General features: G+C 49.7%; 2 protein-coding genes and 1 pseudogene across 3 annotated transcripts in view; 1 reads left to right on the forward strand and 2 right to left on the reverse strand.

Moving 5' to 3' along the window:
* LOC306815426 (uncharacterized protein) overlaps positions 1-19,063 on the reverse strand; it is a 135,125-nt gene that overhangs the window by 46,274 nt on the left and 69,788 nt on the right. The gene's annotated exons all lie outside the window — the stretch shown is intronic.
* LOC306815427 (class I histocompatibility antigen, F10 alpha chain-like) overlaps positions 1-19,063 on the reverse strand; it is a 235,813-nt gene that overhangs the window by 39,155 nt on the left and 177,595 nt on the right. The window lies entirely within an intron of this gene.
* Positions 2,947-3,898, forward strand: LOC306815429 (olfactory receptor 14C36-like; annotated as a pseudogene). Its single transcript has one exon. The product of its transcript is annotated as an olfactory receptor 14C36-like (transcript).

Raw genomic sequence — 19,063 nt, forward strand, 5'->3', positions numbered from 1 at the left:
CTGTGGGTGCAAGGCAATGTCCCTTGTGCTCCTGGTGGGACCTCCTGGACCCAGCAGAGCCCACAGCCTGGGGGATGTGTCAGGAGAACTCTCACAGTTCCTCTGAGGGAAAAGACAAAGAGGAGGAGGATGTGCTGGAGAGCAGGGCTACCATGGGCACTGTCAGAGAGACATGGCATGATGGCTCTTGCTACCAGGGACAGCTGCAGGACTGAAGCTGGGGCTGCAGCTGAAGCAGCCGAGGGCTGTCCTGCAGAGCAGCTCCTGCAGCCCTCAGGGCTCTTGGCCAGCCCAGGGCATGTGCCACCTGCCAGGGGCAGCTCTCAGCCTACCTGGCAGCTGCCCATGCACTGTGGGGAGAAGTTGGAGGAGGAAGGAGCCACCCCCATCAGGACAGATTCCTCCTGCTGTGCAGATGGTGCTGCATGGCCAGGGTTGCTCTCAGCTTTCTCCTCAAGGCAAGGGAAAGGGGCTGTCAGGTGTGTGTGTGTCACTGAGACTCCTGCACTGTCCCACTGGGCATCAGCAGATCTGCCTCACATCTCCATCACAAAGTGCCTCCTCACCCTCCTCTGCCTACAGACAGCAGCAGCAGCACCTTGGCTTGCAGCATCTCAGTTTGTGTGAGCTGCCCTTAGGGCCCTACTGGCAGGGAGATGCCCCTGGGCAGTGCCCTGTACGGGGAGGTGTCTGCAGGGCAAAGCTGAGCCCCCAGGACTGTGGTGAGTTCTTGGAGCACTGGCAGGGACAAGGCCTGGACAGAGAGAAAAAGCTTGCAATAGGCACAGCTCCAGGCAACAGAAAGCCACATCAGTGCTGGATACCCTGACTCTCCTGGTGCCTAGGACAGAGAGAAGGGTTCAAAGAAACTGTCTGTGAAACTGGACCCTTCAAAGAGTTCTACTTATTTTTCCAGCACCTTTTCAGTGCAGTCACACTGAAATAGAGAGAGGTTTAATGACCGAGTGCCAGCTGTGTGGGACCAACAAGTGTGACTGCCCTGGGAGTGGCAGCACTGTATTCCCTCTGGGCTCCCCATTGTTCAGGCTGAGTTCGATGCTGAAAGAGGATTTCTGCCCCTTCAGTTAAAGGGACAATATTTTAACCACAAAATGCCAAACTAAAAAAAAATTAAAAAAAAAAAAAAAAGAAGTGATATTTCTTCAAATAAAAAGAATAATTTTTGAGTACATTAGTAAGAAAAAAACATAGCATTGACACAAGAAAATTTGTCCCAATGTATCAATGTCTTCTTTCAACAGTCCAAAATGCCCAGAGTGAAGAAATGTCCAACAGCAGCTCCATCAGCCACTTCCTCTTGCTTCCATTGGCAGACACGCGGCAGCTGCGGCTCCTGCACTTCTGCCTCTTTCTGGGCATCTCCCTGGCTGCCCTCCTGGCCAACGGCCTCATCATCAGTGCCGTAGCCTGCAGCCACCACCTGCACACCCCCATGTTCTTCTTCCTGCTCAACCTGGCCCTCACTGACCTGGGCTGCATCTGCACCACTGTGCCCAAAGCCATGCACAATTCCCTCTGGGACACCAGGAACATCATCTACTCTGGATGTGCTACTCGGCTCTTTTTCTTTGTGTTTTTCGTTTCAGCAGAGCTTTCCCTCCTGACCATCATGTGCTACGACCGCTACGTGTCCATCTGCAAACCCCTGCACTACAGGACCCTCCTGGGCAGCAGAGCTTGTGCCCACATGGCAGCTGCCTGGGCCAGTGCCTTTCTCTATTCACTGTTGCACACAGCCAATACATTTTCCCTGCCCCTGTGCCATGGCAATGCCCTGGGCCAGTTCTTCTGTGAAATCCCACACATCCTCAAGCTCTCCTGCTCCAAATCCTACCTCAGGGAAATTTGACTTCTTGCTGTTAGTGTCTGTTTAGGATTTGGTTGTTTTGCGTTCATTGTTTTCTCCTATGTGCAAATCTTCAGGGCTGTGCTGAGGATCCCCTCTGAGCAGGGATGGCACAAAGCCTTTTCCACCTGCCTCCCTCACCTGGCTGTGATCTCCCTGTTCCTCAGCACTGCAATGTTTGCCAACCTAAAGCCCCCCTCCATCTCCTCCTGATCCCTGGATCTGGCCCTGTCAATTCTGTACTCAGTGGTTCCTCCAGCCCTGAACCCCCTCATCTAAAGCCTGAGGAACCAGGAGCTCAAGGCTGCAGTGTGGTCACTGATGTCTGGAGGAGTTCAGAAACATTAAACTGCTTGCCAATTTCTGCAAATCACTTGCAATAAAAGTCATCTTTGATATTTCTTGTTGATTTTGTTGTGTTTTTTTTTATCTTTTGTTTTTGTTTTCAATATTGTCCACATATAAACATCATTATTTCTACCCTTTCTCATTTTTTTTCTCTCCACCTTTACTGTAGCCACAGACTGTGGCCAGAGCCCTTTCCAGCCCCCTCCCTTACGTGTTCATGGTGAATCTTTTCACAAGCACTGTGTGAAGCCCCCCTCCATCACCTCCCTATCCCTGGATGTGGCCCTGTCAGTTCTGTACTTGGTGGTGCCTCCAGCCCTGATACAGCCTGAGGAACTAGGAGCTGAAGGACGCCCTAGGAAAGCTAGGCGTGGATACTTCTCTGAAGGTAAAATCTTTCTATTTTCTTCTGCAGCGCATTCAATGTAACACATTACATTCCAAGCCTGCCTTCTAAAGCTTTTAATAGTGCTACAAGTAGGGGGACAGGCTTTTCTACTTTTTTCTTTTGATTATTTTCACCCAAAATATTTTGTCATCTTCCCTTATAGAGTTCACCCTCTAACTTGACTTACAAATTATGTAAATTTAGAATCATGCTCTGTATGTGTTTAAATAAATTAAATGTTCATGCAGAAATTTATTTGTCAAATATCCTCCCTCTGTTATCTTTCATTCTACTTGTCCAGCTTCTCAATATTTTCTTTCAACATTGAAAAACAGTGAGCCCACAATGCTCAGATTGAAGCTATGTCCAACAGCAGCTCCATCAGCCACTTCCTCCTGCTATCACTGGCAGACACGCGGCAGCTGCAGCTCCTGCACTTCTGCCTCTTCCTGGGCATCTCCCTGGCTGCCCTCCTGGCCAACGGCCTCATCATCAGCGCCGTAGCCTGCAGCCACCACCTGCACACCCCCATGTTCTTTTTCCTGCTCAACCTGGCCCTCAGTGATCTGGGCTGCATCTGCACCACTGTGCCCAAAGCCATGCACAATTCCCTCTGGGACACCAGGAACATCTCCTACTCTGGATGTACTGCTCAGATGTTTCTGAATTTCTTCTTTCTTGGTGGAGCGTATTTTCCCCTGACCGTCATGTGCTACGACCGCTACGTGTCCATCTGCAAACCCCTGCACTACAGGACCCTCCTGGGCAGCAGAGCTTGTGCCCACATGGCAGCAGCTGCCTGGGCCAGTGCCTTTCTCTATTCACTGTTGCACACAGCCAATACATTTTCCTTGCCCCTGTGCCATGGCAATGCCCTGGGCCAGTTCTTCTGTGAAATCCCACACATCCTCAAGCTCTCCTGCTCCAAATCCTACCTCAGGGAAATTTGACTTCTTGCTGTTAGTGTCTGTTTAGGATTTGGTTGTTTTGTGTTCATTGTTTTCTCCTATGTGCAGATCTTCAGGGCTGTGCTGAGGATCCCCTCTGAGCAGGGATGGCACAAAGCCTTTTCCACCTGCCTCCCTCACCTGGCTGTGATCTCCCTGTTCCTCAGCACTGCAATGTTTGCCAACCTAAAGCCCCCCTCCATCTCCTCCTGATCCCTGGATCTGGCCCTGTCAGTTCTGTATTCTGTGGTTCCTCCAGCCCTGAACCCCCTCATCTACAGCCTGAGGAACCAGGAGCTCAAGGCTGCAGTGTGGTCACTGATGACTGGATGGATGACTGATGACTGAAACTGGATGTTTTCAGGAACATTAAACTGCTTGCCAATCTTAAAAATTACTTGTAATAAAAGTAATATTTGATAGTTCTCATTGGTTAAATTTTGGAGAAACTTTTTCTGTTGGTCTTCTTTAATAATGTCCACAAAGAAAAATCTTTACTTGTGTCATCTCTCATTTTATTTGTCTCCCTCTTTGCTGTGGCTGCAGACTGTCTTAATGAGTCTATTATGCTGGTTGGCTTTAAATGAATTAAAGATGTCCCAGCAAAGTTTTGTCCAGAGATGACCCTTTTGTTCCCTTCCCTGGAGCTGCAGCAGCAACGTCTGTGTGCAGAGCTGGGGCAGATCAGTGCTGGCACAGCAGTTGTGCCCAGCAGCAGCAGCACTTGGTGTTGCCAGTGTTGCTCCCGTGCCACTGCCCCGCTGCCCTCCTGCCCCTCGTGTTGCTGCAGGGCCTGAGTGCTCTCGAGGCCAGGCACAGCCCTGGGGGTGGCAGTGCCGGGGCTGCAGCAGGGACAGGCCATGGGTACTGCTGGGGCAGCACTGACGCCTCAGGGCAGGGCCTGGGGGCTCCAGGCTCCTTGGTCAGGCTCTCTCCAGAACACTTGGCCAGGCCAGTGCTGAGCTGACAAAACCCCCGTGAGCAGCCCCAGGCTGGCCATGGGCAGGCTGGGGGAAAACAGCATGGCTGGTGCTCTGCAAGAGCCCTGCAAGGGGGAGATCCTGGCAAGGAACAGTAGAGCAGGGGCTGATCCATCCCCACTGCGCTGGACAGACCAGGGCAGTGTCACAGAGCGTCCTCATGCACCTGCCAACATTCCCCCTCTGCAGCCCTGGCATCTCCCCCAGCTCACACAGGTGCTGCATCCTTGCAGGCACAGACACGGCAGCACTGGCTCAGGAGCCCTTGCTTGCACTGCACAGAGCAGGTGTCAGCACCCCCATGGTGCTGCTGTGGGGAGATGGAGCTGAGTGAGCACAAATGCCATCAGTCCCTAGGGCCAGCAAGGGCTGGGGGACGGCAGGGAAACCACTCAGGTGTGTCGTGGCCTCTGCAGTCAGCCAGAAAATTTGTTCCATGAGCTGTGAGTTTCCAGTCCCACTGCAGATATTGTTTCTCAGAGCCACAGCTGCCTTGTAGCCACCCCCACACAGCCCTGAGCATTTCCTTTGATTCACCTTTGCTTTCTTTCTTCTTTCCTGATCCACATTTCTGCCTCTTGCCCATCTGTGTGCCCTCCCCTACAAACAGCCCATCCCGATTTTCCCATTTTTCTCCGGCCCCACTTCCCATTTCAGTTCCTGAGCTGGCACCATGGGAACATCCCTTGGCAAGCAGGATCATCCTACAAGTGCTTCAGGAATTGCTGCAGTCTCCTGCAGTGCCTCGTGCTGCTCCCTTGCCAGAGGCACCACAGGCCAGGGGGGCACATCTGGGCTTCTGTGTCTGGGTGTGGGGCTCCCTGTTCTGGACAGTGTGGAGGGGCTGGAGAGCCTCTGCAGGACTGACAGGATGGGCTCTGGGGCTGTGTGGAGAAGCTGAGGGACCTGGGCAGCTGGACCTTGTGAAGAGGAGGCCCAGGGCTCATCCTGCAACTGCTGCAGGGGTGGTTTCAGAGAAATACTGAATCAGCCAGGCTGGAAAAAAAACCTAGGAAGTCATCAAGTCCAATCTGTGCCTTGACACCACCTTGTTCTGCTGAGCCTTCTCCAGGATAAGTCACCCCAGCTCCCTCAGCCACTCCTTTCATCACTTGTGTTCCAGATCCCTCATCAGCCTTTTTGCCCTACTCTGGACACGCTCCAGCCCCTCCATGTCCTTCCTAAATTGGGGGCCCAGAACTGGACACAGCACTCGACGTGCTTCCCAGCCAGTGCTGAGTACAGGTGAAGAATCACTGCCCTGGTCATGCTGGTCACACCATTCCTAATCCAGGCCAGGTTTCATTGGCCTTCTTGGCCACCTGGGCACACTGCTGGCTCATGTCCAGCCTGCTGACAACCAGTGCCCCAGGTCCCTTTCTGCCTGGCCACTGTCCAGCCACTCTGTCCCCAGCCTCTATCACTGCACAGTGATTTGTGCCCAAAATGTGGGACCTGGGTAACAAGGTCAGGCTGGCAGGCTTGGATTTCCCCAGATTCTCCTTCCAGCCTTTTTTGGGGATTTGCACCTCCAATCTTTTGTAACTTCCCTGGTGAGGCAGGACTGATGAGAAACGATGGAGAACACCTCCCTGCAGTTCCCTCATCCCCCTAGTATAAATCTCAAGTGCCCCATAGAGACCTGAGAGTATCCGAGTGGTTCAGTAGGTCAGCAACTGCTTCCTCTTGAATTATAGGGGTCTGTTCTACTCCCCGTCCCCATCTATCAGATCAGCAGAACATTTGTCCTGAGGACAACCTGCTTTGTTTTTGAAAATATGATAAGGATTAAGCAATAAGGAATGTAGGTTGTCCTTACCTCTCCTATTGCCATTAATGTACTTATAAAATAATTTTTGTTATCCTTCACACAGGTCGCCAGTTTAAGTCCTAATGAAGCTTTCACCTCTCTAATTTTCTTCCTACATGACTGAGCGACAACCTTAAACCCTTCCTGAATTTCCTGCCCCTCTGTCCAAAGATGATGCAACCTCTTTTTTCCCTGTGTTCTTGGCAAAAGCTCCATATGCAGCCAGGTCAATCATTTTCCTCACTAGCTCACTTTTGGCACACAGGGACAGGCTGCTCCTTCTCCTTCAAAGTTTCTTTCTTGTAGTGTGTCCATCATTCTTGGACCCCTTTTGTTTTTAATGATGGTATCCCTTAAAAATTCAATAGCTGATTTGGCACTCTCTGCACAAATCTATATCCTCAATAGGCCTAAGTCTTCTCTCCATTATTGCAGGGTAGAACTTTTGTTGATGCCTCTACTTCTTTCACAGAATAATGAAAACTCAAATAATTCATGGTTACTGTACCCCAGGAAGCCACCTACCACCACATCTCCCACCAGCCCATCTCTGTTTGTGAACAGCAGGAGAAAGAGCTTTCCTTGGGAGTGTTCTTCTGTCCTGGGGGTCTCTCTGGTGGTCCCTGGTGGTCGTGGACCCCAATGTTCCAGTGGGCCTGGCTGAGTTGGCAGGACACTGAGGCTGGTGAATTCCAGTTCCCCTTCTTACACAAGGGGCATTATGTGGTTTCCAGAGGCCAGTGGTTTTGGAGAACAAACATTGTGTCAGCTCACCTGGGGTGGGCAATTTATCGTCTGTTAACGTGAGGTGACAGAGCGGGCTATGACATCACAGAGTGGATTATGGCATCACAGAGTGTACTATGACATCACAGAGTGGGTTTTATGAGGTCATCAGGCAGCTACGACATGATAGGCTGTCTCTGCATCATCACCTGGGCTGAGGTCACTGGGTTGGTCACTCTGCCCCAGCCCCCTCACAGTTTCCCCAGACAAGTCCAATGCTGTTCATGCCCAGCAGGGTCCCCTGTCCCTCTGTATCCCCCTGCTCCACCTGGAGCCACAGCCTCCCCCAAGGATGTTCCACAAATCAACCCCAGAGTCCGACACGGGGACAAGGGGCCAGGGCTGTGTGACCAGGACATCAAGGACATGGATTATCCAAGTCACTGGGGCCTGGTTTGGGTTCCCCAGGGCAGGAAAGATGTCTGGCAGCTGGAGCAGGGTGAGGGAAGGGCCTCCAAGGTGGGGCTGGAGTCCTTTGTCTGTGAGGAGAGGCTGAGGGAGCTGGGCTTGTCCAGCTGGGAGCAGGGAAGGGTTAGGGGCTCCTCATGCCAGCCTGGCAGTGCCAGCCTGGAGCTGATGGAGAATACTGACAATCCAGACAGATTTCTACCCAGGGAACACATACAGCAGAGGCTGTTGGATCAAGTTCCTTTGAGCCCAGAATATTGGCATTAGTGCAGCCTGTAGCTGTGCACAAGAGAGCTGTGCAGCCACTTTCTCTCTTTTCCTTCCTCTGGGCATGGAGGGAGCTCGTGACTTCAGCGTGTGACTCGTGTGTGTGAAGAGCAAATCTGGGCAGAATCGGGGCAGGGAGGGTTTGGGGCATCATGGGATCTGTGCTGGACAGAGAACATGTTTTCTATTGGTCTGAGACTGTCTGCTGTGGAAAGGGGATGTAATATCCCTTAGAGGAATGACTTTGGTTTTTTATGGATCTGTGCCTTCCCTTGGTTTGTTTGCTGAAAATAAATGAACATCCTTCTGTGTCTTGAGCAGTTCCTTCTGCAAGGAAAGCAGGTGGGAGTTGGTGCCAAGGAGCTGAAAGCTGCAGGCACAGCCTGGAGTGGAGGAAGCTCAGATTTGCACAAGGCTGCTTTGAGTGCCAGGGGTTGGATGGGGGAAATGGTGGGGTAGGGATAGGGACAAAGTGTGGTTGATTGTCAGCCATAAAGGGTCTTGATTTTCATATCTATTCAGACTCCATTAGGAGTTGCCGGGCATCAATGTCAACTGGAGATTGCTGATATCAGTGTATAAACAGGAAAGGAATAAATGTGGAAAAGAAAAGATCTTCTCTCTTTTTGTTCTTAAATGAAATATGTTACAAATGGAATGAAAGCTTAGACAAGTCCTGCCTTATGCTCAGGTTTCTGGCAGTAGCTCTGTTTCAGGTGGCCTGTAGCCCAAACTGCTCTTGCTCACAAGTTCTTTACCATGGCTGATTAGGTCTATTCTAAACTGAATTATTTGCTGAATGGATTCAACATAAACAGGCAAGAATCTTTAAATGCACTACTTACTGTACAGGATAAACAAAAGTGCAGGTAGATACAAACACAGTGCACAATAAAGTTTCCTATATTACAGCTAGTGAAGAAATAGCAGAGATCAGGAGTCAGTGTAACTTACTACCAAACTGATGAGGGAGTGCACATGGAGCCCTTTCACTCAGCTTCCAGAAAAGGAACCATGAAGATGCACCCTTGACTTGGGAGAGAAGCCCTGCCCGTTTGCAGGGACTATGCAGAAGACTTCTGCTTTGTGAAAGTTTTGTGTGACTTTTATAGTTTGTAAAGAAAGTGAAGTATAAGTCATTCAAGGTTTATCTCCCTTCAGCTGCTCTCAAGGCAAGATGTTCATGTTCAGCTGGGAATTCCATCTGCCCGACACTAGAGAGAACTCAGGAAAAGACTGATGTCCAGTCTGGGTTATCTCAGCAATTCCTGGGAGGGGGAAGATGCCCTGAGTTATGGCCCAGATGATGGACAGAAAAGATGAGCTCTGCTGTGCCACAGGGAAAGTCCTGCTGCAGGAACCTCGTGGAACCAAGCATCTGTTGTGACATTGGGATGCCTCATGGAACCAAGGAGACCATGGTGACACCAATGAATCTCATGGAACCAAAAGTCCATTGTGACAGATCAAGGCCTCATGGATCCAAAAAGAGCATTGTGACACCATGGGGCCCCATGAACTCAAATCTCTACTGTGACAGCTCAGAACCTCCAGGAATCAAGGGGCCTTTGTGACACTGCAAGGCCTCAGGGAACCAAGAAGTGCAAAGGCCTCAAACAATGCTTGCAGGGTTCTGCCTTAGGGATGAGGAATTTCCTTGGTGGCACCTTGTGCCTGTTTCAGTGGGGAATCTTAAAAATTTTGGATTGCTTAAACAAAAATTGTAACCCCCTCTTTGTCTCAGTGTTGTCAGTTCTCAGAAAGTCAGTGTGGAAAGGAAAAAGTAAAGAACCTTTGAAAGCTGAAGCACCTAGAGGCATTGAGCCCCACTGAGTGTTGTGACTGAGAAAGGCTCTCAAGAGACTAATTAAAGCAGATAACTGGAGGCCATGATTGCACAAAGCTCTCAGAGACTCCAAGGCAAAAGCAAAACCCAAAGACCTTTGAAAAACCTGCAGTCCCGGGGAGCATGAAGGAGCCCCCAGGGCCATTCCTGACCAAGGCTCCCCAGGGACTGGTCCCAGCAGATCCCTGAGGCCACTGGGATGTGGGGGTATGCTGAGGGCAGCACAAGGGGTGACAGTGCCCAGCCTTGCTGGGGCTGTGCCAGGAGGCCCCAGTGGCTCAGGACAAGGTGTCTCCTCACAGCCCTTGGTGGCACAGACCCTGCTGTGCCCCAGGCCACCAAGATTTGGCTTCTCTTTGTCCCCACCTGTCATCTCTGCCTCCAATTTCCTGCTCTAACGGGAACTTGGGGACACTTTCTCAGTTGTGTTCCTCAGAGGGACCCACTAAAACTTTAAGAAATATTGGAGTTTGATTCTGCATGAATTCTTGAGAGGTTTCCTAACAAACAATTGCTCTGCCTTGATTTCCCTCTGGTCTGGTGCAGTTCATCACAAAGTTTTCCTACTCCAGTTATGGAGAAATATTTCAAAGAGCTTCTGAGAAATACACATTCGAATTTTAAAGGGTGTATTTTATTGCTGTTCTCTTTAAAGCAGAGGTGGTTTGCAGGATTCTGTGATTAATATTGATCCAGGGTCTCTCCTCAGGAGGTCTGGCCTGCTCAGAGAATCTGTGCCTTGAGGCCTGACCCAGTGTGGACAACCTTTCTCCACATTCCCCAACCCCATCTTGTCTGTCCTCATCCACCTGGGACCTCCTTAGCTTGGAAAACTAGTTTCATCAGGCAGAGGGATGTTTCCTTTTTGTTATTTTTGATGGAATTTAAAATTCCTAATTTTCCGCACTGCAAACAGACACACTCCTCAGGTGTGTGCCAGCCCAAGGTGCCACCAAGGATGTTCAGGCCGGGGATCGGTGCTTCGGGGTTGGTGTTTGGAGTCGGTGCCATCTTTCCTTTCTGCCTCAAACTCCTGTCATGCCCCGCGGCCCCATAGAGCCCCATTGGATCCAGGACTACAATTCCCATCATGCCCTGCGCTCCACAGAACCCCAGAATCCCCTCCATATGTCCCATAAGTGTCCCTAGACCCCCAAGGATCCCTAAGTGCCCCCTCAGTTCCCATTTGGAAATCTCTAAAAGCCTCCCCAGATCCCCTGAATGCTCCCAACACCATAAATGCCCCTTACAGCAACTTCTGTGAATTGATCTTCTCTCATTCCCTGCAAGCTCAGAGTAGCTCAGAACCCAATCACTCACCTAAAATTCCTGCTGCGCCCTCCGCCCTAAAGGGCTTGGTTCAAGCTCCCCAAGCTGCCCCCAAGTGCTCCCGAACCACATATGTTCCACTTGGAGGACCTGAAGTCACAGCTTGGATGCAAAGGTGCCCACGAAGTGCTGTCCTGTACCCCCAAACGAAACATCTGAGCCACTTCCGAGACTGCAGCTCCCAACAGGCTTCACACTTCCGTAGAGTGCTGGTGGAGTCGAGACTTCATCTCTCATCATGCCTTGCGCCCCACCAGCAGACATGGCAGCTGCGCCTTGGGCTCCTATGATGCTCCACGGCCCCAACAAACTGTATTATACCCGAGCCTACAACTCCCATGATCCCTTGCACCCCAGAGAGCCTCGTTAGAGCACCAGGTGCCAGCCCAGACCCCAAAGGGCCCCAAATTCCCCTCCCTGACCTACAAGTGCACCCCTGGACCCTCATGTGCCACTCTGAAGCCCAGACATTCCCTCAGGATCCCTAAGTTCTCTCTTAGATCCCACTCAATACCCCCAAGTGTCTTCCTGTCTCTCAGACTCCTTCTAAATTCTTGCCCCAGACCCAAAACTGACTCGAATGTGCCCCACAAATGTCTCCCTGGACCTCGAAGTGCCCACCTTGACCCTGTCTGAGAAAAATATGATAATAAAGATGACAAAATGACTGCAAATATTATGAATTTTCTTAAAAAGAAATTAGTAACCAATAGAGCCTATTTAATTTATTAAGGGAATTGTGTAACTTAGAACGAATGACCAATAATTTTTTTGATTGCCAGTAATGTATAGAGTTTTAATATAAAAATAAAAAATTAGGTTGTAAAAATATAGAATACGAATAATATAAATAAGAAGAATATAACTGTAATTTTAATATTTAACAATATTTTTATTTGAAAGAGAAATGTATAAGATATTATGATATTATGATTTGTCAGCCCCAGGTGAGATATAGCATGATATTGTGAGGTTGGGGGTGAGGAGCAGGTTGTCCAAATGGGGTCACCACGCAAGAGGCTCTTTCTTCCATGTGCCCAGACCTCCTAAGAAAACATTCAGCATCAAGATCACTTGGGAAATTCTTCTATCAGTTTCTCTCTGCACTGAAAAGTAGAAAAAAATTCCCCTGCGGTAAACAAAGTCAAGAGATGCACTTTGAAATCTTTCACTTAAACAGAGCTCCAAACTGACTCCAAGCAGCTGGGCAAGCCTTGGAGACTTGATAAGAATTGAAAGAAGACAAAGAACTCCTGGTGGCTTGCTTTATTTTAATGACCCCCAGGGTGGATTTGGGGCTGAGTCCAGAAGCCCCAGGCACTGAGAGAAGGTTGAAGAAGCTGCCCAAGGAGTCAGAACCAAAACTCCAAGTCCCTTGGAGCATCACTGGCCCCACTGAGGGCAGGGACTGCCAAAGGCTCCCTGGGACTGGTGAGAGCAGATCCTTGAGGGCAGGATTGCAGAAGCCAAAGGCTGTGAGCAGGAACTGCAATGCTGAGCAAGTTCTGGGCTGGTTGGAGGCAGCAGAAAGGCCAAGGACTGAGCCCAGACCTGGCCCAGCAGGGCCTGTCCCTCACGGGTGGCTTGGGGCTGTTCCTGGGGCACTGGAATCAGAGGGGCAGCAAGGACAAATGGCATCACCCTGTAAGACACTCCAGATGGTCATTAACCAAGGGCCAGTGTGACACTGTGGGGCCTCATGGAAGCAAGAGGCCATTGTGAGCCTGAAGGGCTGTAACACCCCAGAACACTGAAGTGCTGGGGGTGACCAAAGGCTTCTTTACTCGAGCTTGGTGCACAGGAGGATCCCTACCAGATATTCTACCCAGAAAAGGGTCAAATGGCACCCAAATTTTATTTTCAAAATATAGAAAATCAAGGAATTTTGGAAAAGGATTTAATATAGCATACAAGTTTTCATAAATAACCTCTCATAGCAGTAACTTCATTAGCTTTGCCCATTTAACCTCAAAACCTTTAAATACTTCAGTAGTTGAGGTACCCGAAACTGTTTCATATAAAGAGCATTATGAGGGGAAGAAAGAGAGACAGAATGAGAGAAGCTCTGTAGAAAGACACACATATTGTTACCATGTCCCACCCGCTCTCTTCAAGGCTGTGCCTGCACACAGGCCCAGGAGAAGCTTTCCTGTTTGTGAGGAAAGAATGGAAATGCCTGAGCAGGTTTCCTGAACAACAAACCCTACTCAGGAACCACATGCTCAGTACAGACTGCCTGGAATGATGTCACCTTTCTACAAGAGACAGTGTGACCTGAACTGATCTCTGTAAGCAGAATTCTCTGAGTCTTTCAGCTGAATTCTGTCCCTGTCCTTTGCCTGGATCTCTGTGCAGATGGAAGCTGCTGGTGCCATTCTCACCTTTTACCCCTCTTCTGAATGCAGACAGATGTTCCCAGGTGTGTTAGGCAGGTGCTACTCAATGTTTATGCAAAGCTTTTGTATCCTCATGGAACCAAGGAGACCCTTGTGACACAGTGGGGGCTCACGGAACCAAGGAGACAATTGTGACAGTTCAGAGTCTCACAGAAACAAGGCTCTATTGTGACACTGAGGGGAATTATGGAATCAAGGAGACCCTTGTGACACAGTGAGGCCACAGGGAACCAGTGGTCCATTGTGACAATGCAGATCCAAGGAGACCGTGGTGACACTATGGGACCTCATGGATCCAAGAGGCCATTGGGACACTGAAGGACTTCATGGAACCCAGAGTCCAGTGTGACATTGCAGTGCCTCATTGGAACAAAGGAACCATTGTTGGTCAGCACAGAAACTCATGGAACCCAGGGACCATGGCAAAATGGCACGGCCACATGAAACCAAGGAGACCTGCGACATTTAGGAATCCTATGGAACCGAGGTTCCATTATGGCACTGCAGAAGCAAGGAGACCATTGTGACATTATGGAAGCTCATGGAACCAAGCAGCCATTGTGGCACTCCAAGGTGTTGTTGACCAGGGAGACCATTGTGACACTCCAGAAACACATGACACTAACGGTTTATTGTGACACAGCAGGGTCCCATAGAACCAATTGTCCGTTGGGACAGTGCAGATCCCAGGAGACCATGGTGATATTTTGGAAGCTCATGGAACCAAAGGTCCATTGTTACATTCCAGAACCAAGGAAAGCATTGTGACAGTACAGAACCTCACGGGACCAAGATTCCATTGTTATGCAGTGGGGCTTCATGGAACAAAGGAGCTGCTGTGACACAGCAGGGCTGCATGGAAACAATGGCCCATAGTGATACTGCAGATCCAGGGAGACCGTGGTGATACCACAGAACCTTATGGAACCAAGAGTCCAGTGTGACACAGCAGAACCTCTTGGAATAAAGGCAATCATGGTACACTATGGAACCTCATGGAATCATAGATACAATGGAACACTGTGGGGCCTCATTGGAGCAAAGGACATGGTTGATGAGACAGAAGCTCATGGAAACTCTGGGACATTGTGACACTGCAGAGCCTCATGGAACCAAGGACAGCACTGTGACACTGAGGAACCCCATGGAACCAAGCAGCCTTTTTAATACTGCGGAACCAAGGAGAGCATTGTTGACAGAACAAAACCTCATGGAACTCAGGGGCCGTTGTTATACAGCGAGGCCTCATGGAACCAAGGGGCCATTGGGACATTGGGGCCCCATGGAACCAAATATTCATTGTGACCAAGCAGGGCTGCATGTAACCAATTCTCCATTGTGATACTGCAGATCCAAAAGACCGTGATGACACTATGGCACTTCATGGAACCAAGGGGCTGTTGTGACACACCAAGGCCTCGTGGAACCAAGGAGAGCATTGTGGCAGTACAGAACCAGGAGGGACATTTTGACAGTACAGACCCAAATGGAAGCAAGGGGCCATTGTTACATAGCAGGGCCTCATGGAACCAAGGCACCATTGTGACACTGCTGGGCCCCATGGAACCAAATATTCATTGTAATCCAGCTGGGCTACTTGTAGCCAATTGTCCATTGTGATACTGCAGATCAAGAGACACTATGGCAGTTCATCAACCAAGGGAAAGTTGTAGCACTCCAAAGCTTCGTGGAACCAAGAAGAGCATTGTGGCAGTGCAGAACCAAGGACAGTATGGAGCCAAGGGACTATTGTGAAACTGTACAAGGGACAAAATAGAGTCAAGGACAGCACTGATACTGAAATGTGCTGGATAGAAATTTTGAACACAATTTTGAGTATTTGAAAGCAGATATTCTTTATTACAGCATGGTGGTCACTCTGCTAATCCCTCATCCATTTGTGTGTACTGGGCATAAGGTGAACAGAGATTTATCACATACACTAATTATGTCTTCAGTAGCTATCCCCACTTCCTTTGACTTTATTTGACATAATGGTACCCATTATCGCAAATACTTATGTGGTTCATTGGGGTCTGTCTTCAACATCTGGTAAAGGTGGCTGTTCCTTGATCCCTGCTTTTGAATGATGGCAATTTCCTTGTTTTGCATTATTTCTGCTTTATCAGAAGTCTTTCAGAGCTGAGCTGGCATCCTGCTTGCATTTTGAATGACTTCTGTTTGCCTGGTGACATCTTGATCTGTTTCTCCAAGGCTGTGCTCTTCTGTTCTACTGTCCTTGATAAAAGTAAATGTTATCTCCTCCTGTCCTCGTCACAGTCTTCACCCCAAACGAGGCGTGTCTGCAACCTCCTCCAACCCATGGGCTTGGGGTGGGCAAGTGTTCCTGACAGAACAGGGATGGGAGAGTTGGGTGGATTGACAAGGGGGATGTTCCATTCCTTGTCACACAACAATCAGCAATAAACTGAGAGATGTGATGGAGACACAAGGGAAATAGGGATTGATTTATTTTTTAAGACATTTTTCTTTCAGAATGGCACCTACATTTCTGCCCTTGAGTACTTAAACATTTTCCACTGATTGGAGATTTCCTGGGGATTAGTTTGCTTCTGTTTGTGGTCTTTGCTTTTTTAGTTGGTTTGTTTGTGGGTTTTTTTTATTGTGGGTAGGTTTTGCTTAGTTTTTTATTTTTTGTCGTGTTTGTTTTTTTCCCTATTGACTTTCTTCTGATGCATAAGTTTTTTCTCTCTTTTCAAGTTGCTTGGTTTGTACCTGATGGCAAGGCAAATCTATTCAGCTCAGTCATCTTGCCCAATTATGTTTTGCAGTCATCATCAACTAGAAGAGTTTGGTAACAGACTTCCTGCAACTTGGGAGCATTCACAAAGGAGTTGAAAGTGCACTGTTGTGCCACCAGAACTGTGCCACCTGTGAGTGTTGATGATGGTGTTTGTTTTCACTTGGGTTCATCTCCCCCCCACGCACACGATGCGTTGCTCAAATCTCCTCAGCACAGAGCAAACACAGACTGCTCATGGGCCACTTGGTGTCCCTCCATGCAGGGACAAACAACCTCCTGCAGGTGGGGCAGAGGCCAGTGCTGGGTATGGTGGTTGCAGGTGCTGGTGTGGGACCATTGCCCTGGGGCACCTTCCCAGGCTGTGCCCAGAACAAAGACAGAGCCCAGGCCCTGCTCTGCAGTTCCCTCTGGTCCATCCCAGGAGCTCTGGCTGTGCCAGGACACTGCTGTGTGCCCCCTGCACACTGCCCCTCTGCCCCAGACACTAAGCTTTGCTTTGCCAGGGCATTCCTGGAGCACTGACAGCAGTTCTGGAGGAGAGCAAAGCCTTCCTGCCCTGCCCTCAGGAGATCCCTTTGCTGGTGCAGCTGCTGTGCTGGAGCCCAGCTGTGTCCCAGCAGTGCCCATGGCCTGTCCCTGCCTGTGTTCACAGCAGGGACACGCATCAGGACAGTGACCAAGCTGCCAGAGCACTGCGGCCTTACAACTACAGAAGGGCTGGCAAGGAGAGGGTGGAGCTCGGAAGAGCAGATGTGGGAAGAGCCAGGGCCATTGTCCCTGGCTGTGCTGCTGTGCTGGAAGACTCTTCAACTCTTCCTCTGCTCACAGGCACTGCTCTGCTGAGACAGAGAAAGACTGAGAAAGAATCCAAGACACAAAGGAGAGGGCATGCACTTACTTTTATTTAAACGCATGTGAAGAGACCTCTTGCATATTTTTGCCTTCCAAAAGAAAAGTAGATATTAATGTAAAAATGCAAGGAGTAATTTAGAGTATTTTGTACAAAACACAACAGTAGAAAAAGTTTAAAAAAAAAAAAAAAAGGACGAATAAGAAAAAAAAAGAGAGAGATTGTAAAGAGTTACATTCTAAAGGCTCTGCAGAAGAAAAGAGAGCATTTAATGCTTCTGAAGATACAGAGTCATCAATTTTCTTTGGGCTCCTTTGAGCTCCTGGTTCCTCAGGCTATAGATGAGGGGATTCAGGGCTGGAGGCAACACTGAGTACAGATATGACAGGGACAGATCCAGAGATGAGGAGCAGATGGAGGGGGGCTTCAGGTGAGCAAATACTGCAGTGCTGAGAAACAGTGAGACCACAGCCAGGTGAGGGAGACAGGTGAAAAAGGCTTTGTGCCGTCCCTGCTCAGAGGGGATCCTCAGCACAGCCCTGAAGATCTGCACATAGGAGAAAACAATGAATACAAACCAGCCAAGTGCTAAGGAAGTAGTAAAAGCAGAAGCCCCAAATTTCCTGAGGTAGGAGTGTGAACAGGAGAGCTTGAGGATGTGTGGGATTTCACAGAAGAACTGGCCCAGGGCATTGCCATGGCACAGGGGCAAGGAAAATGCATTGGCTGTGACCAGCAGAGCAGTGAGAAAGGCACTAGCCCAGGCAGCTGCTGCCATGTGGGCACAAGCTCTGCTGCCCAGGAGGGTCCTGTAGTGCAGGGGTTTGCAGATGGACACGTAGTGGTCATAGCTCATGACGGTCAGAAGAGAATATTCTGCTGAAATAAAAAAAGCAAAAGTCCATAGCTGTGCAACACATCCTGCATAGGAGATGTTCCTGGTGTCCCAGAGGGAATTGTGCATGGCTTTGGGCACAGTGGTGCAGATGCAGCCCAGATCACTGAGGGCCAGGTTGAGCAGGAAAAAGAACATGGGGGTGTGCAGGTGGTGGCTGCAGGCTACGGCGCTGATGATGAGGCTGTTGGCCAGGAGGGCAGCCAGGGAGATGCCCAGGAAGAGGCAGAAGTGCAGGAGCTGAAGCTGCCGTGTGTCTGCCAATGGCAGCAGGAGGAAGTGCTTGATGGAGGTGCTGTTGGACATTTGCTGTGTCTTGGTATGGGGTTCTGTTAAAAAAGCAATCATGGAATAGTTCAGTTTGGAGAGAATTTAAATATCCCAGCCCAGCTTGGTGGCACTTCCTCTGCACTGCCTGACCAGGGCTCTGTTGCCTGGAGCTGTCCCTGCCAGCAGCTGCTTCCCTGTGCCCAGTGCTGGGCCCTGCCAGTGCTGCCAGATCCCAGTCCATCCCTGGGGGCTCAGCTCTGCTCTGCAGACCCCTCCCACCAAAGGGCACTGCCCAGAGCCATCTCTGCCTCTGCAGCCTCCCATGGCAGCATCAGAGCAACCCTGAGGAGGCTGGAAAAGTGAACGTGATGCTGCCTGTAAGGGAACTTGTGCTGATTTCTCGCTTCACCTTGTTTATTACGATGTAGATAATTTTTTAATTTTATTTTTTGCAACCTGAACTGAGAGATGAATTTCAGTCTGCTATTTCCCATCCAGGCAACCCAGAGCAGTAGATTTAATAACAGCTCCTGCCTTGCTATGTTCCCTGTATAATCTAATTCAAAATGTTCTGGAGTGAAACATCATGCTAGAGTCATGACACATGAGTCCTGAACAATGCAGCATCCTCACCACACAAGGAGAACACTTCCAAGCCTTACCAGCTGTCTCCTTCCACCCAGACCTTGTCCCCCGGTGCTGTGAGCAGCTCCCAGGACTGGTTGAGAGCTGTCCCTGACTGACAGTAGAGTCCCTGCCCCAGCACAGTGCCCTGGGCTGAAGGACCCTGCTCTGCACAGCAGCCCTGGGCACCCCTGGCTGCTCTACACAAGAGAGAATCAGAGAATGTACTCACAGAGTCTGTAGGCATTGGGATGTTCCAGCTTTAGGAGATCACTGCAGGAGCTGCAG

Source organism: Erithacus rubecula, assembly GCF_903797595.1.
Source record: "Erithacus rubecula genome assembly, contig: scaffold_132_arrow_ctg1, whole genome shotgun sequence".
Classification (NCBI taxonomy): domain Eukaryota; kingdom Metazoa; phylum Chordata; class Aves; order Passeriformes; family Muscicapidae; genus Erithacus; species Erithacus rubecula.